At 40.8% G+C, this 16,198-nt stretch overlaps 1 long non-coding RNA gene across 1 annotated transcript; it reads right to left on the reverse strand.

The window, feature by feature from the left end:
* Positions 1-7,523: 7,523 nt before the first annotated feature.
* Positions 7,524-9,439, reverse strand: LOC138877022 (uncharacterized). The gene is made up of 2 exons (XR_011402335.1): positions 9,385-9,439; positions 7,524-9,056 (listed from the first exon to the last, which is right to left on the reverse strand). It is a non-coding gene; the product is annotated as an uncharacterized lncRNA (long non-coding RNA).
* Between the last annotated feature and the right edge of the window lie 6,759 nt (positions 9,440-16,198).

Below are 16,198 nucleotides of genomic sequence, written 5' to 3' on the forward strand. Positions count from 1 at the left end.
ACCCTTAAGAAGGTTTTCATGTCATCCATCATCGGGAAGAACCACCCGGTTCACACACATTCCACCTTTGGAAAGAACAGTGGCATTAAGAAACCAAAGGCTTATTGCAAAAACTCAAAACAATAAGCTACGATCATAAAATAAGAAGCTAAGAAAGGAAAAATGCGGAAAGTAAAATGAATATGTACAAGAGGGGATTTAATCGAATATACAATAGGGGAAATTAATATTTACATAAGAATGTAACCTTTATATATAGACCCAAAGTCAAAAGTACGAAAAGTGCAATGAAATGCTAAAATTATATACATACCAAAGATAAAAAGGAAAGAAAGCATAAAATACTATCATATGTACAATCATCCAAATATCCAAATAGGGCTACCCCCTAAAATGAAATTTGGCATTGTCGTCAATGTCAACTAACCAAAATAAGAACAAAAATAGAGGAGACAGGAAAAAGAAACTCCCTATGGGCCCTCCGTCTGCATGGGATCCCGAGTCTGGGTCCCTGGGTCCTCTGTCTACTCGGGAACCTGTGACTGGCTTCCTATGATCTGTGGCTCTGCTGGGACCCGGGCCTGGACCTAGACTGAGTCCTGGGCTGAATCCTGGGATTGGCCGGAGGAACCTCCCTATGGGTCCTCCAACTGTATAATTGTATCATCAGACCAGGGAATCACCCTCTTCCTCTTGGATGGCCTCTCGGGCTCATGCTCTAGCTGGGGTGGGCTGCTAGTAGTGGGTCATGTAACAGCAAATCTAAAGGCAGGTGATCCGCCTTCCTCTCAACCTTGACCTGTAGCTCCTTCACCGACTTTTTTGAAGCCCGAGTCTTCCTTATTTTCTTTGCCTCCCTAGCAAGTTCCTTGAGTCCCTTTCTATGTGAATCAACAGCATCGGTAAGCAATTTTTGGTTCTCAAGTATCTTCTTCTGGTTGTCTAGAAGGTCCTTGAGAGTGTCCTCAATGGATTGTGGGACCCGTGGAAGAGGAGGTGTTGTCTGGGATGCCACAGTAGTAGGTAGTATAGACAGCTTCTGTATATAGTTGTTGATGCTGGTGAGGGCCTGGCTCAGACAGTGGCCAGTCAATGGGTATGCAGTAGTGGAAGGTATCTCTGGAGCTATAGAAGTGGATGGACCTGGGGACATGTCTGCTGAGGTGGAAGGAGGCTGAGTAGGAGCCACTACCACTACTGGCTCTTCAGACTGGCCAGTCGAAGTAGTGGCTTTGCCCTTGAAGTGCTTTCCCTTAGGGTTTTTATCACCCTATAGGATATACCATGAGAAAGGTGCCTCCGCCTTCATTTTCATATCGAACTTCCGCTTTTCCACATCTTGGTCCTCCAGGTACATGGTCAGGAAGTTGGGGAAGGGATAAGATCTGTCACCTTCTTTCACTACCCGTGTAATAACTCGGGATATCACATTCCTGACATTAATCGGGTACCCCGCCATGATAGATGCTACCAAAATCGCCCAGTGAATAGGGAGTGAGTTTTCGTAGGTAGTGGGGTCTAGCCTGGTGCACACAAATGTCTCCCACCCCTTAGCCTCAAAATTCAAATTTCTCCTCAAGATTTTCACTCCCGCAGTCAACCAAACGGGAGTGGTACCTGGTATTGCCAGGTACTCTGCCAACAAAGGAAGAGCTTCCTCACCCAATGCCATCTTCTCCAAGTACAAGAACTCATCCTCCTCCATGAAGCCCAGGTAGTCATTTATGGTCTTGACATCAAATTTCACTTTCAAGTTCCGCAATTTGGTGACTGTGATACCGTTTTTGATGTGGGCCACATTTGTGTAGAACTCTTTCACTAAATGCTCATTGGCGTCCTCTACATGGCCTATGAAGTAGTCCCATCCAGCTCTCTCTCTCTCTGAACTGTCTCAACACATTAGGGTTGTGAGGCAAAAGGTCTCGGGTGATAAATTTACGCTCAGGTATCAATTTCCTCTCGGGCCACCACTCTCTGAACTTGTGGTAGGCAACCTCACTTACAAACTGGTCCTGCCATGCCTACGGATTTCTAGTCCTCTCTACTCCACCTACTTGGGGCTCACCCCCCTTCTACTTCTTCCCCATCTTCTGCTACTGGATCCTCTCCGGATAGTGAAGTTGTAGGAGAGGTGGACTATTCATTTCCACTACCGGCAGCTAAGCCCTCAGATGACTCAAAAGATATTTGCACTGATGCTTGGGCAGTGGGAGAGCCTGGAGGTGTATCCCTCAACCTGTTCCTCTCCGGCCATTCAGTAACATACTCTAGCACGAAGCCTGAAGATGCCTCCCGCGAAGGCTCAAACTCACTCCCTGACAGGTCAATGGCTATGCCATCAGCTCTTATCATCCTCTTTATGTTCTTTATGTTTTGTCGGACTTGTGGGGTCAATCTTAGCATTCCTTGTCCCCTATCCCGGGAGCACTCTCCTCTTCCTGATTGTTTACCACCTTTGCCTCGAGATTTCACCATTGTCTGCAAACAACATTCAGTTATGCTTTGTTAGTATTAGTAGAAATAATAAAATTCAAAGTTCCAGACAAATTTGTTGCAGACAGTTCAAATGTTGCAGAATGCAGTCCGTACAAAATGAGGTGCGGCTACAAAGAGGCTACCGCAGACCACACAAAATCTATTGTGATCCGTACAGAGGTGGGGTTCGGACTACCCACTCTTTGAATCTATGCACCGCGGACTGCACAAAAAGGCATTACGGTCTGCATTGAGGCACCACGGACGACACAAAATCCATTGGGGTCGCGGTCCTCAAATGTCAGCATTCAGAACTTTGTCCATTGCAGTCCGCACAAACTAGCATTGCGGACCGCACAGAGGCACCGCGGACCGCACAAAATCCACTGTGGTCTGCACTGAATGCCTAGCAGCAATACCCACCTAGGTTTCATGTTTTGTTCATTTTTAGTCCAATTATTCACCTATTAATGATTCCTTAAGAGTTGCCTCAGTGTTTTAACTACCTCGTCCTAATTAAAATAGTATTTAACTAACCTAAGCTACAAGATTGAAAGAAAAATGGGAAGGGAAGGAAGAAGAACTAAGAAAAACAAAACTTCAAAGAAAATAATAAGATTAAACAATTAGGAAGGAGTTAAAGTTACTAGAAATGAGATTTACTAAAGATTGAAGAGTCTTAGCAGTTAATTTCATGCAATGAGAGTGATGAACAGTGATTTTTATGCTTCTGAGATGAAAAGTATCGAAAAGTTTAAACGTAGGGCCTCAGGTCCTATTTATAGAAAAAGGTCCTGGGCCCCAGCTCACCTACCCACCGCGGACCGCACAAAATGGCACCACGGTCCGCGGTGCTCAAAACCATGGAGCACTGACAAGTTGACCACTGCAGACCACATAAAATGCAATGCGGCTGCAGTGGAAAACTTCAGAGACTCCCTACTTTTGTCAAATCACTTTTGTGGTCCGCATTGATTTCTTGCCCCCGCAAAAAAGCCTTTGTGGCCACACAAAATGAGTGCGATTCGCATTACCAACATCAGAGATTGAGCATTTTCCAACTTGTTCGTGCACTGCACCAACACAATCCTACAGCATATCACACCCAGTCAATCCAAAAATAAATCCTACACTACACTGAAAATCAAAGAAAAACAAGAAGAAAGACACATGGGTTGCCTCCTAAGAAGCGCATGATTTAACGTCGCAGCACGACGCAGGTTACCATCAGATCACTTGAGATGAAGAAGTGTCACAACGTAGGTGTCATCAATCTTGTCCAGGTAGTGCTTGACCATGTGCCCATTCACTATGAAAACTTCCCCATTTTTGTTCTTCAAGTCAAGTGCACCAAACGGAGTCACAAACACCACTTCAAAAGGTCTACTCCATTTTGACTTAAGCTTACCCGGAAACATACGTAACCGAGAGTTAAACAAGAGAACCAAATCACCCACTTTGAACTCCTTACCACGAGCATATTTATCATGAAGGTATTTCATCTTATCCTTGTACAAGGATGAACTGGAGTAGGCATGGAATCATAATTCATCAAGTTCATTAAGCTGCTCCACACGAAGATTTGCGGCCACATCCCATTCAAGATTCAACTTCCTCAAAGTCCACATGGCCTTGTGCTCTAACTCAATCAGTAGATGGCAAGCTTTCCCAAACACCAACCGATACGGAGACATACCAATCGGAGTCTTGTAAGCAGTCCTATAAGCCCATAGAGCATCATCCAACTTCTTTGACCAATTGGTCCTATTTGCATTGACAATTTATGACAATATGCTCTTGATTTTCCTGTTTGAGACTTCAACTTGGCCACTCACTTGAGGATGATAAAGAATAGAAATTTTGTGGTTGACACCATACTTTGCAAGCAAAGTGTCAAAAGCTCTATTACAAAAATGAGACCCCCACATCACTTATGATTGCACGAGGAGTGCCAAACCTTGTAAAAATGCTCTTCTTGAGAAACGCAACAACACTTCGGGCCTCATTGTTGGGTAAAGCCATGGCTTCAACCAATTTTGAAACATAGTCAACCGCAACAGGAATGTATGTGTTCCCACACGAGCTAACAAATGGGCCCATAAAATCAATGCCCCACACATCAAAAATATCAACTTCAAGGATAGTATTGAGAGGCATCTCATCTTTCTTCGAAATTCCACCCTCTTCATAAGTTCACTTTCATATTTATAAAAGGTTGGCCAATAAAACCCACAACTAAGAACTTTGGAAGTCGTCCTCACCCCGACATGATGGCCACCATAAGGAGAGGAATGACAAGCTCCCAAGATACTCAATTGCTCTTCCTCCGGGACACACCTTCGATCATGGGATTATACCAATCACAGGGAAATTAGCAACGTCCGCAAACCATGGCATACCATTCACCTACACTGAAAGGATTTGTTCGTCGGGAAATGAATCATTGATCTCTAGGCCATCACGAGGCCTCCCCTCCTCCTCCAAGCGGGACAAGTGGTCTGCCACTTGGTTTTCACTACCCTTCCGATCCACAATCTCCAAATCAAACTCTTGAAATAACAAGACCCATCACATCAGTCTAGCTTTGGAATCCTTCTTCGTCATCAAATACCGGAGTGCAGCAAAATCGGTATGGACTATGACCTTGGCACCCATAAGATACGGCCGAAATTTCTCCATGGAAAACACGATAGCCAAAAGTTCTTTCTCGGTCACCGTGTAGTTCACTTGAGCATCATTCATTGTCTTGCTCGCATAGTACACCGGATGAAACATTTTATTCACTCTTTGACCCAAAACAGCCCCAACCGCAACATCGCTTGCATCACACATGAGCTCAAAGGGTAAGCTCCAATTAGGTGCGGTAATGATAGGAGTGGTGGTCAACTTGTGCTTGGGAAGTTCAAAGGCTTGCATACATCTCTCATCGAACACAACCTTGGCATCTTTTTCCAATAGCTTGCATAAGGGGTTCACTACCTTCGAAAAGTCTTTGATAAATCTCCGGTAGAACCCCGCATGTCCAAGAAAACTTCTAACTCCCTTGACAGAGGTAGGGGGGAGGGAGTCTTGAAATCACATCAATTTTTTCTTTATCCACCTCGATACCATGCTTTGAAATTTTATGCCCAAGAACTATGCCCTCTTCCACCATGAAGTGGAATTTCTCCCAATTAAGAACAAGATTGGTTTCTTCGCAATGAGTCAACACTCTATCAAGATTTTTCAAACACTCTTCAAATGAATCACCCACAACAATAAAGTCGTCCATGAACACCTCCAAAATATCTTCCACTATATCGGTGAAAATGGCTATCATACACCACTGAAATGTAGTCGATGCATTACACAACCCAAAAGGCATCCGAGAAAAGGTAAAGGTGCCATATGGACAAGTGAATGTGGTCTTATCTTGATCTTCTGGAGCAATCAAGATTTGGTTGTACCCAGAATACCCATCTAAGAAACAGTAGAAGACATGCTCAGCAAGTCGATCTAACATCTGATCAAGAAAATGCAATGGAAAGTGATCATTGCAGGTCACTTTATTCAATTTGCGATAGTCCAGGCATACCTTCCAACCTGTGATAGATCTAGTAGGAATTAACTCATTTTGTGAATTTGCAACCACAGTCATGCCACCCTTCTTCGGTACACATTGCATCGGTGAAGTCCAAGAGCTATTAGAGATCGGGTACACAACCCCGACATCTAACCACTTGATCACCTCCTTTTTCATAACTTCCTACATTGCCTCGTTCAACCTCCTTTGATGTTCCAAGGAGGGTTTTGCATCATCTTCCAGAATAATCTTGTGCATACGGGATGCGGGGATTATCCCCCGAATATCAGCTAAAGTCCATCCAATTGCCTTTTCCGCTTTTGAAGCACCACCAATGTGGCATCAACGTAAGACAAGAGGAAAGAATAACTAACAAAGTAGAACTAGGGCCTAAGAACTCATACCTGAGGTGTGAAGGTAACGGCTTCAACTGCAACACCGGAGGTTCCTCGATCGAAGGTTTTGTTGGTGGAGTCTTCTTATTCTCAAGGTCCAAAGATAGTTTCCTAGGCTCATAATAGTAAGATCTCATACCATGTAAAGCATTCACACACTCCACTCAGCCTTCATCATCATTGACATCAAGATTCAATAATACGCCCTCTAGAGGGTCTTCCACATTGATCATTACAAGTGTATCATCAACTATCACTGCCGTCACAAGGTCCATAAAAGAGCACAACTCGGAACTGTTGGGTTGCTTCATTGACTTGTGCACATGAAAGACCACTACAAAGTAGCAAGAGTGGTCGAAGTTGTTTTTACCCGAGAAGGTCGGGATCGATTTCCACAAGGAGCTAGAGATTGGAGTTGAGTTTCTATCTAAATTGGAGTTGCGTAATTGTTCCTAATTGCACTTCTATTCATAATTAGTTTTGATATTACTTCTAAATTTATACTACTAAGATACTAAATTAGGCTAAGTGAAGCTAAGAGTAAACTATTGAAGGTTGTCTAAAAAGGTAAAAGGCACTAGGAAAGTGACTTTCTCCTAGGTGACTAATTGACATATTCTCGAGTCTAAGGCCAGATAGTCGTATTTGGAGATTACAATATAACCATTGTACGATTCTACTCACTTTGTACCTCTCGGTAGTTCGAGTGATTTTTCCCTAATTGACTTTCTCAAGACCAATTGGGTCTGATAATTTGTGCAAGCAATTGAGGTTCAAGTCGGGTATTATTATCTCTAGGTTTAACCCTTTAATTGGGTTTATCAATCTCTTGAATACGCCCTAATTCCTTGTAGGACCAATTTCATAGACTTAGGCTCTCTGTCACGACCCGGATTTTTCACCCTCGGGAGTCGTGATGGCGCCTACTAATGTGAGCTAGGCAAGCTAATCCTTAACGGCTAACTTCATTAACAATTACTTCTTTTAACAATTATCAGTGATAACATGAAAGCAGCGGAATTAAATAATTATGCGGAAGACTTAAATTAAAGAAGACGAAACAATAATGCAAGAATCAACATATGCCTCTACCCAAGAACTGGTGTCACATTACTCACGAACTTCTAAGAGTACTAAATACAACCGTTTGAAAGAAAATATAAACTATTTGTCTCGAATACAGGAGATAACAGATTGAAATAAAAGATAGATGAGACGCCGGGCCTGCGGACGCCTGCAAGGCTACCTCGGTGTCTCACTAGACTGAAGGCTGGCTCCCGCGCTACTGCTGTTGTCCAAGACCAGGATCTGTGCAAAAGAGCACAGAGTGTAGTATCAGCACAACCGACTCCATGTGCTGGTAAGTGTCTAGCCTAACCCCGGCGAGGTAGTGACGAGGTTAGGACTAGACTCCAGATAAACTTGTGCAGTTATACAATATATGGCGGAAAAGTAAACAAGTAATAAGCAGTTAAGCTGGGGAAGGGAAACATACTTCGGGGATAGCAGTTAAAAGAAAATAACATGGAATAATAAGGAAACTAGCAATATAACTTCTATCACAAATGAAGAAAATAAAGGCAACTTTCATTTTCAGTTTAATCTTGCTGCAGGCGTGCAACCCGATCCCATTTCTCATATCTCGTGGTAGGCGTACCACCCGCTCTCATTTCATTATATCTCGTGGTAGGCATACCACCCGCTCCCATTTCATTATATCTTGTGGTAGGCGTACCACCCGCTTCCATTTCATAATATCTTGTGGTAGGCGTACCACCCGCTCACATTTCATAATATCTTGTGGTAGGCGTACCAACCGCTCCCATTTCATAATATCTTGTGGTAGGCGTACCATCCGCTCCCATTTCATAATATCTTGTGGTAGGCATACCACCCGCTCCCATTTCATCACACAATTACAAGAAATCCTGGCAAGGGAACATAAGCGATATAATAACCTCCTGGCGAGGGAATTAAAGCAATATAATAGTTTCTCGGCAAGGGAACAAAGATATCGAAACAATCATCCCGGCAAGGGAGAACCAGCTATAACCAATCTTAACTTAGCTTGTACTCAACCCAAATAATGACAATGCTCAAACATAAATAAGATCTGCGAGGATAGAACAATCCATCTAGCACGTTTGCATCCAACTCCTGTTGACCCTTGTCGGGGCTGTTCCTTTTGTTTGCTCATGCGCATCCCGCTCACCGGTAATAGCTAGAGTCCCTAACCTAAAATATACACAAAACACCACGAAGACAAACAAAGAAGGGGGTTGCCACCGCTACCACTGGTGAGGCCCCACCCATAGCAAAGGAGAGCTAAAAGGTTTCAATAAAACCTTAAATTGATTTTTTTAAAATAAATAAATTAAAAACAGTCAAAGGAATTAATTGAAAGAGAAATCAGGAGAAACAGAACGGGAGGTATCGTATCCAAGGGGTAAAGAGAGTGAATGAAGGATTAGAAAGAAAGAAAGAAATATTAGAAAGCTGAGATGAAAACTGCAGAATCGGAAGAAGCAAAGATTGGTTGTTGGCGGCGGACGGCGATGCTGAAAGGGATTTGCTTCTACAATCCATAAACGACTTGGAAATTTTCTGATTGAATCTCCGGCGACCTGCGAAAACAAAGAGAAGATATATGGGTTTTCGTTTTTCTTGGGGCTTGGATCAAAACCAAAAAATAAACAAAACAAAACAATCAACAAAATCAAAAAGAGATTAATTAAAATGTAGAAACAAAACAAGGATTAACAAGTAATAATTAGTTGTAAAATCCAAGGAGAGTGATGAGAAGAAACGAGGTTTTTCGGAAGCTCAGAGAAAAAAATTTTAAAGCACACATCAACTATGGTGATCATCAGGAATGGTGATCGTCAGAATTTTGTGGCAAAATTCTGATAATCTCCATGATTATTGCGTGCTTTAAAATTCATCCCAACATACATCAGAACTTTGGCAATCGAGCAAAATTTTGCCCAGCGTACTTTAAGAATCTGGCGCATGACTATTTTCCCAAATGTTTCTTAACAAAATTGTATATAAATAATGATTTAAAAAAGGTTCATCCACCGTTATTATTTGATTTGTAACCCCCTCTTTTTTATGTTTATCAAAGGATATGGTGTAGTGGATGAGATTGTTCTTCCCTTAATCAGATATCTTGAGTTCGAGCCTTGGGTTTGAAAAATACTTGTTAGGGAGCGCCTCCTCCGAATGGGGCCCTATGCGGCGCGAATTTGGATATAATCGGGCCCCAATACGTGTACCGAACACCGGGTAGAAAATAAAAAAAATATCTATTGTAAACATCCTAACTACCAGAACTAGAAAAGCTATAGTACGTACATTGACTACAAACTAATATTCTGGTGTAGTGATACATCAAATAAATTTAAAGTAGCTTAGAGAACAAACCAATAACAGGTCAAGCTTTGAGAAATTCAATGAGAAATTGGCTTACCACATCTAATCTTTACTTAATTAAAATGTATGTTTTTATTTATATGTAGAAAATATATTATATTTGAATAAAATTTAGAATTATATTACCCTCAAATATGAAATAACATAGTTTAACATAAAATATGAATAACTAAGTGGTTTAATACCCTTCGCTTTAACATTCTCCCTTACCGTGTAACAATGAACATATATTAACAAGGTGATAGAATAAGCAAGAACAAACCTTACGTCAATAATAGTTCCACAATGCCAACCTCAACTTCAGAAAACAATACTCATTTGTCACAGATAGCTCATAAATGTGGAAAGAGCGATCAATTTAGTAATTACATGGATATTATGATCAAAGAAAGAAGTAAATTACAAGTAACAAGTCTCACCCGCATGCTTTAATCCACAACAATGCATAAGTACTCGTCACCTCACATATACATTGTACCCAACCCTTGAACATGTAGCAAATAGGCAAACAAGTCTTAATCCCTCAAGTCAAGGTTAAGCACGACACTTACCTCGCTCCAAAATCAACTCAAGACTCAACCACGGCTTTGCCTTTCGAACAAGCCTCCAAGCCAACCAAATAATTTAAAATAAGCCTTAGGAACTATCCACGAATGTAAAAGATTCAGTTTAGGTCATTATAGAAAAAGTCAACAAAAAGTCAACTCCCGGGTTCGCTTGGTCCAAACCCAAAATTTGGACCAAAACCTGATTACCTATTCACCCCAGAGCCCCGTTATGTAATTTGTTTCGAAATTCGACCTCAATTTGAAGTCTAAGTTCTAATTTTACAAAAATCCTTAATTTTACCCAAACCCCCAATTTCTACCATGAAAATCCAAGACTTTGGGTTGAAATCTTATGAAATGAAATGGATAATTGAAAGAAAATAGGTTACAATCACTTACTAACGAATTAGTGAAGAAGAGCTCTTGGAAAAATCGCCTTTAAGGTTTCTAGGTTTGAAAAATTGAGAAAATGAATTAAAATCCCGTTTTTCCCATCTTAAGTTCAAGCACAGATATCACAATTGCGACCTGAGGTTCGCAATTACGAACCCCGCAAATGCGAAAAAACCTTCGCAAATGCGAAGGTCTCACACTTCTGCCGCCATCGCAATTGTGATGGTTTGTTCGCAATTAGGACTCGCATTTGCGAACGTGAAATCCTCGCAATTGCGATCATTTTGACCGCAAATGCGAACACTGCTTCCCCCAGCCCACTTCGCAATTGCGAAGAAATTGGACGCAATTGCGAACCAGTGATGCCCAGCTACTTTTCACAAATGCGAGGAAATAGCTCGCAAATGCGAACCTGATAGGAAGCCTACCATATCGCAAATGGGAAGTCAGACCTTGCAATTGCGAGGTCTGAGGCCTGCACCAGAAGTAGTAGAACACCAGCTATGATTCTAAGCCCAAAATTCTCCTGTAGCCTATTTGAAACTCATCCAAACCCTCGGGGTTCCAAACCAAACATGTATACAAGTCAAAAAACCTCATATGAACTCGCTTGCGTGATCAAATCTTCAAATTAACACCTACAACTACGAATCAGACATCAAGTCAAATGAAAATTTTCAATGAGACTTTAGAATTTCTATTTTAACAACCAGACGTCCGAATCACGTCAAACTAACTCCGTTTATCACCAAATTTTGCATATAAGGCATATATATAGTAATGAACATATACCAGGCTCAGAACTAAAATTTGGTCCTGGTAGCAATGAAGTCAAACTTTGGTCAAATCTCTGAATTCATTAAACTTTTAAACTTCAAAATTTCGACAAAATGCGATAACTCGAGCCAGGGACCTCTGTTTTCTTAAAATGTTGACCAAACTCAACTCAAATGGATTTTTAAGGCATAATTTCACATTTTATCAATTTTTAACATAAAAGCCTCCCAAAAAAAGACACGTACAGCGCACGCACATCGAGGAAGGCTAAAATGAGATATTTGAGGTTTCGAAACACCGAAATAAGATTTTAAACTCTAGACGACCCATCGGGTCATCATATTCTCCACCTCTAAAACAACCGTTCATCCTCGAATAGACATATAAAAGTACCTGGACTGGTGAAAAGGTATGGATATCGACTCCGCATGTCCGACTCGAACTCCCATATAGCTGTCTCGACCGACTTACCTCTCCACTACACTCGAACTGAAGGATAATTCTTTGACCTCAACTATCAATCATGCTGGTCTAGAATAGATACCGGCTCCTCCTCATAAGTCTTATCCTTGTCCAACTGGACTGAACTGAAATTTAACACATGGGATGGATCACCGTGATACTTCCGGAGCATAGACATATTGAATACTGGATGAACTGCTGACAAACTAGGTGGCAATGTGAGCTTATAGGCCACCTCACCCACACTCTAAAGAATCTCAAAGGGTCCTATATACCTAGGGCTCAACTTTCCCTTCTTCCTGAACCTCATCACACCCTTCATGGGTGAAACCCGGAGCAATACCCTCTCTCAGACCATAAATGCAACATCACGAACCGTACGGTTGGCATAACTCTTCTGCCTAGACTAAGCTGTGTGAAGTTAATCTTGATTAATCTTGACCTTATCCAAGGCATCCTGTACCAAATCTATAGCCAACAACCGAGACTCTCCCGGCTTGAACCATCCAACTGGCGAACAACACCACCTCACTAGCAATGCCACAAAAGGAGCCATCTGAATGCTCGATTGGTAGCTGTTATTGTAGGCAAACTCCGCTAGTGGCAAGAACTGATCCCAAGAACCGCAGAAATTGATAACATATGCGTGAAGCATACCCTCCAATATTTGAATAGTGCGCTCGCACTGTCCGTCTGTCTGAGGATGAAATGATGTGCTCAACTCAATCTGCATGCCTAAATCATATTGTACTGCCCTCCAGAAGTGCGAGGTGAACTGCGTAGCTCCATCAGAAATGATAGACATGGGCACACCATGAAGACGGACGATCTCGAGAATGTAGATCTCACCCAACCTGTCACAACCCAAACCGATGGGCCACGACGGGCACCCGGTACCTTACTCAACTGAGTACCAACGTAATGTATCCTTCTTACTACATCATCATAGGTAAGTGGTCCAGAAGGGGTGTCATGAGATAACCAGAGTAAATATGAGGTAATACCAGGCATAGAACGACCCAATCTGATATAAATCTCATCCTATGGCATATTGGCCTATAAGGCCAATATGATCCATTATATACTTAACATATAGGCCGACAAGGCCATACAAGTTTCCATATACATGACATCTGTCTACAAGCCTCTAAAAGTACATACTTATCATAAAGGTCGGGATAGAGCCCTGCCATACCAAACAATACACGTAGAAATCATACTGACCAAACAAGCAACTCCGGAGCAAATGGAGCACACAAACATCTTCCGCTGAGCTAATAGACTACTTCGGGGACTCTCGACCTGTCTACCGGGACCTGCGGGCATGAAATACAGCGTCCCCAGGCAAAGGGTACGTCAGTACAAATAATGTACCAAGTATGTAAGGAATGAAAATCAGTAAAATAATAGACAATGGACATGAGAGAAACATGGAGTAAAAGACTCGACATATAAGTCTAGATAACTCTTGTAAGCACGTGATTTTTGCCCTATATGAGAATTACTCCCAAAAATTGAAAATCAAATGATTTTCCTTGGTGAGCAATTTTGTGAGATTTTGTGATATTTTTGGATAATTATTTGTATTTGTCTATGTTTGCTTATTTGTTAAATTAATAAAAAATACAAAAATATGTCACATTTTACATGTAGGATTTAATTCTACAATTGTTAGTAATTGAATTAGTTTTACAAAAATAAAAAATTACAAAAATAGGCATCTTTTGCATTTTTAGCATTTAATGTCCAAATGAACAATTTTATGTTTAATTATTACTTAATTGTGCGTTAATTATTATTGGGAGTTAATTTGCGCTTTTATAACTTAATTTAGTTCTTAATAATAATTTAAGTATTTTTATAATTTAGTTTTAGAAAATAAAAGAAGAAAAGAGAACAAAAATACAAAGAAAAATCGGATTGGGCCACTTCCTCAAATTTCAACCTCAGGCCCAAATAATTGCCCAATCTTCCCCACGACCCAGTCCACTTCAGACCGGGTCGACCCGGTCCTCCCCATTAACCCAAATACCCAACACCCTTCTTCATTTTTCAAAACACAAAACAAAAACAAAAAAATTAAAAAAATTAAAAAAACCCTAAAAACTAAGAATCCGCCCCCTCCCCTGGGCTCCTTCTTCTCAAAACTTTCCAAACACCCCAACGTCCATGGCTACACCCCAACGTCCATGGCTGACCTTCACCAGCCTCCCTTCCGACCAATTTCTGCTCCTCCTCCTTCGTTCTTCATTCAAATCACCAAACGACACAACCACTTGCAAGCTCGAGCTCGACATCTATGGGCGTCGTTGTTGCGTCTTCGTCGTCAACAACCAGTCCGTCGTTGCTACTCCATTCCAGCTGCTTCTGTGTCCTCGCTCCAGCTGCGTCGTCCGCTTCTTCATCTTCGTCGTGCGTCGTCCATGAAGAATGCCACTGATTTGGCTGCAATGGTCGCTGCTACTGTTTCAGTTTTCTTCATCGACGACCTTAGCAACATGTCGACCTCCCCTACTGCTTCTGCCATCGTCGTCCATGGTGGCTGCTTTCAGCTCCTTCACGTAACCAAACGAACCCCCAGCTGCCTTTGTTCTTTCACTTCTGCCGCGTCAACTGCTGCTATTGCTTCGGCGTGGCTTCAGTTGTTTCTTAGGTTCGTGTTCATCATCGTTTGTTTGGCTTTTGGTCGAGGTTCGTCCAATCAGTCCGTACATATTTCGTTCAATCCGGTTAGTAGATTTTGAGTTTTATTTTATCCGTATTTCGTTTTGATATTTCTCGAATCTAAAATCGGTAGATATTTGATTTTTGGTTTTGTTCATGTTCATGTGTTTTGTTGAATTAATTTTCAGATTTCAAGTGGAAGTTAATTAGTTGTTTTTCATGTTTATTTCATGTTTGTATTATTGTTTAGGTAAAAATTTGTTAGTTTGATGTTTGTTAGATTCAAATTGAAATTTAATTGATTATTTCTTCAATTTGTTTCATGTTGTTATGTTTTTTCCAGAAATTATTAATGTTGTTTGAATCATTTTAATCCATCATGTTTGTTGTTTAAAAAATAGATTTAGTTCATGTTCATCTTTGTTTGAAGTTCATGTTTAAATCCAGTGATTTAATGTGAGTTTATGTTTGTTTTTGATTTGTTGATTTAGTTTGAATCATGTATTTTGTTGTTTGTATTGTTGTATCCTTGCTCATCCATTGATGGTCTAAATTGGTTCCCGATATGGTTAATTCATTCCATTAATTTCGAGTTGTGTTGTTCATCGTGTTCATATGATTTGTTGTTGAAGATTGTTGAAAAATTGGTCATCTTGACTATATTTTGGTTAAGTTATGATTAATTGTTTGTTTAGATCTGATGGGGGTAGTTTGGTAAATTGCATTGCATTCAGGGGTAGAATGGTAATTGCAATAAGGTCGGAGGGGTAGTTTGGTAATTGAATATTATTATAATTGTTTATGTAGGCATGGGAGACAAAATATAATGGGGTGGGGTTTGATATAATTGTTTAACATAATGGGGGACAAGACAAAATGTAATGGGTAGGAATATTGTATTGGTTTATGTTAGGCATGGGGAACAAATTATAATGGGATTGGGTGGAGGTATTTATTTAATGTAGGCATGGGAGACAAATTATAATGGGATTGGGTGGATGTATTTATTTAATGTAGGCATGGGGGACAAAGTTTAAAATAAAGAAAATATTAAGTAGTGGGGACAAAGCATGCATTGGGGGAATATTTTGGGTTAGGGATTCAAGACAAGGTTTTGCTATAAATAAGAGTTATTCTTGACTTGAATGAAGACTTAGAGGATTTTGGGGAGAGAGTTTTAATACTTGAGGTTGAACATAAAACAGATTTCTACACTTGAGAGCGGACAACTTGAAACATTTTGAGAGTAAAAGAGAAATGCAATTTGAACTTTCACTCGAATAAATTCCGTTTGCTTTTCTTCGAGTGTTATTCAAAAATCAGAAACTACTGCATCTTGTATCTTTTCTCTCCTCTGCTTTGATTGTGATTGCACTTTGGTATTGCTGAGTTTTCAATCTGTTACTGGGTTATTCTACTGGTTGTTACTGGTTTGCGGTGTTGCTGAATCTGCTGTTGCTGTGGTATTATTGCTGCTGACTTCTCCTTCT

This window comes from Nicotiana sylvestris, chromosome 9 (genome assembly GCF_000393655.2).
Source record: "Nicotiana sylvestris chromosome 9, ASM39365v2, whole genome shotgun sequence".
In the NCBI taxonomy this organism is placed as follows: Eukaryota; Viridiplantae; Streptophyta; class Magnoliopsida; order Solanales; family Solanaceae; genus Nicotiana; species Nicotiana sylvestris.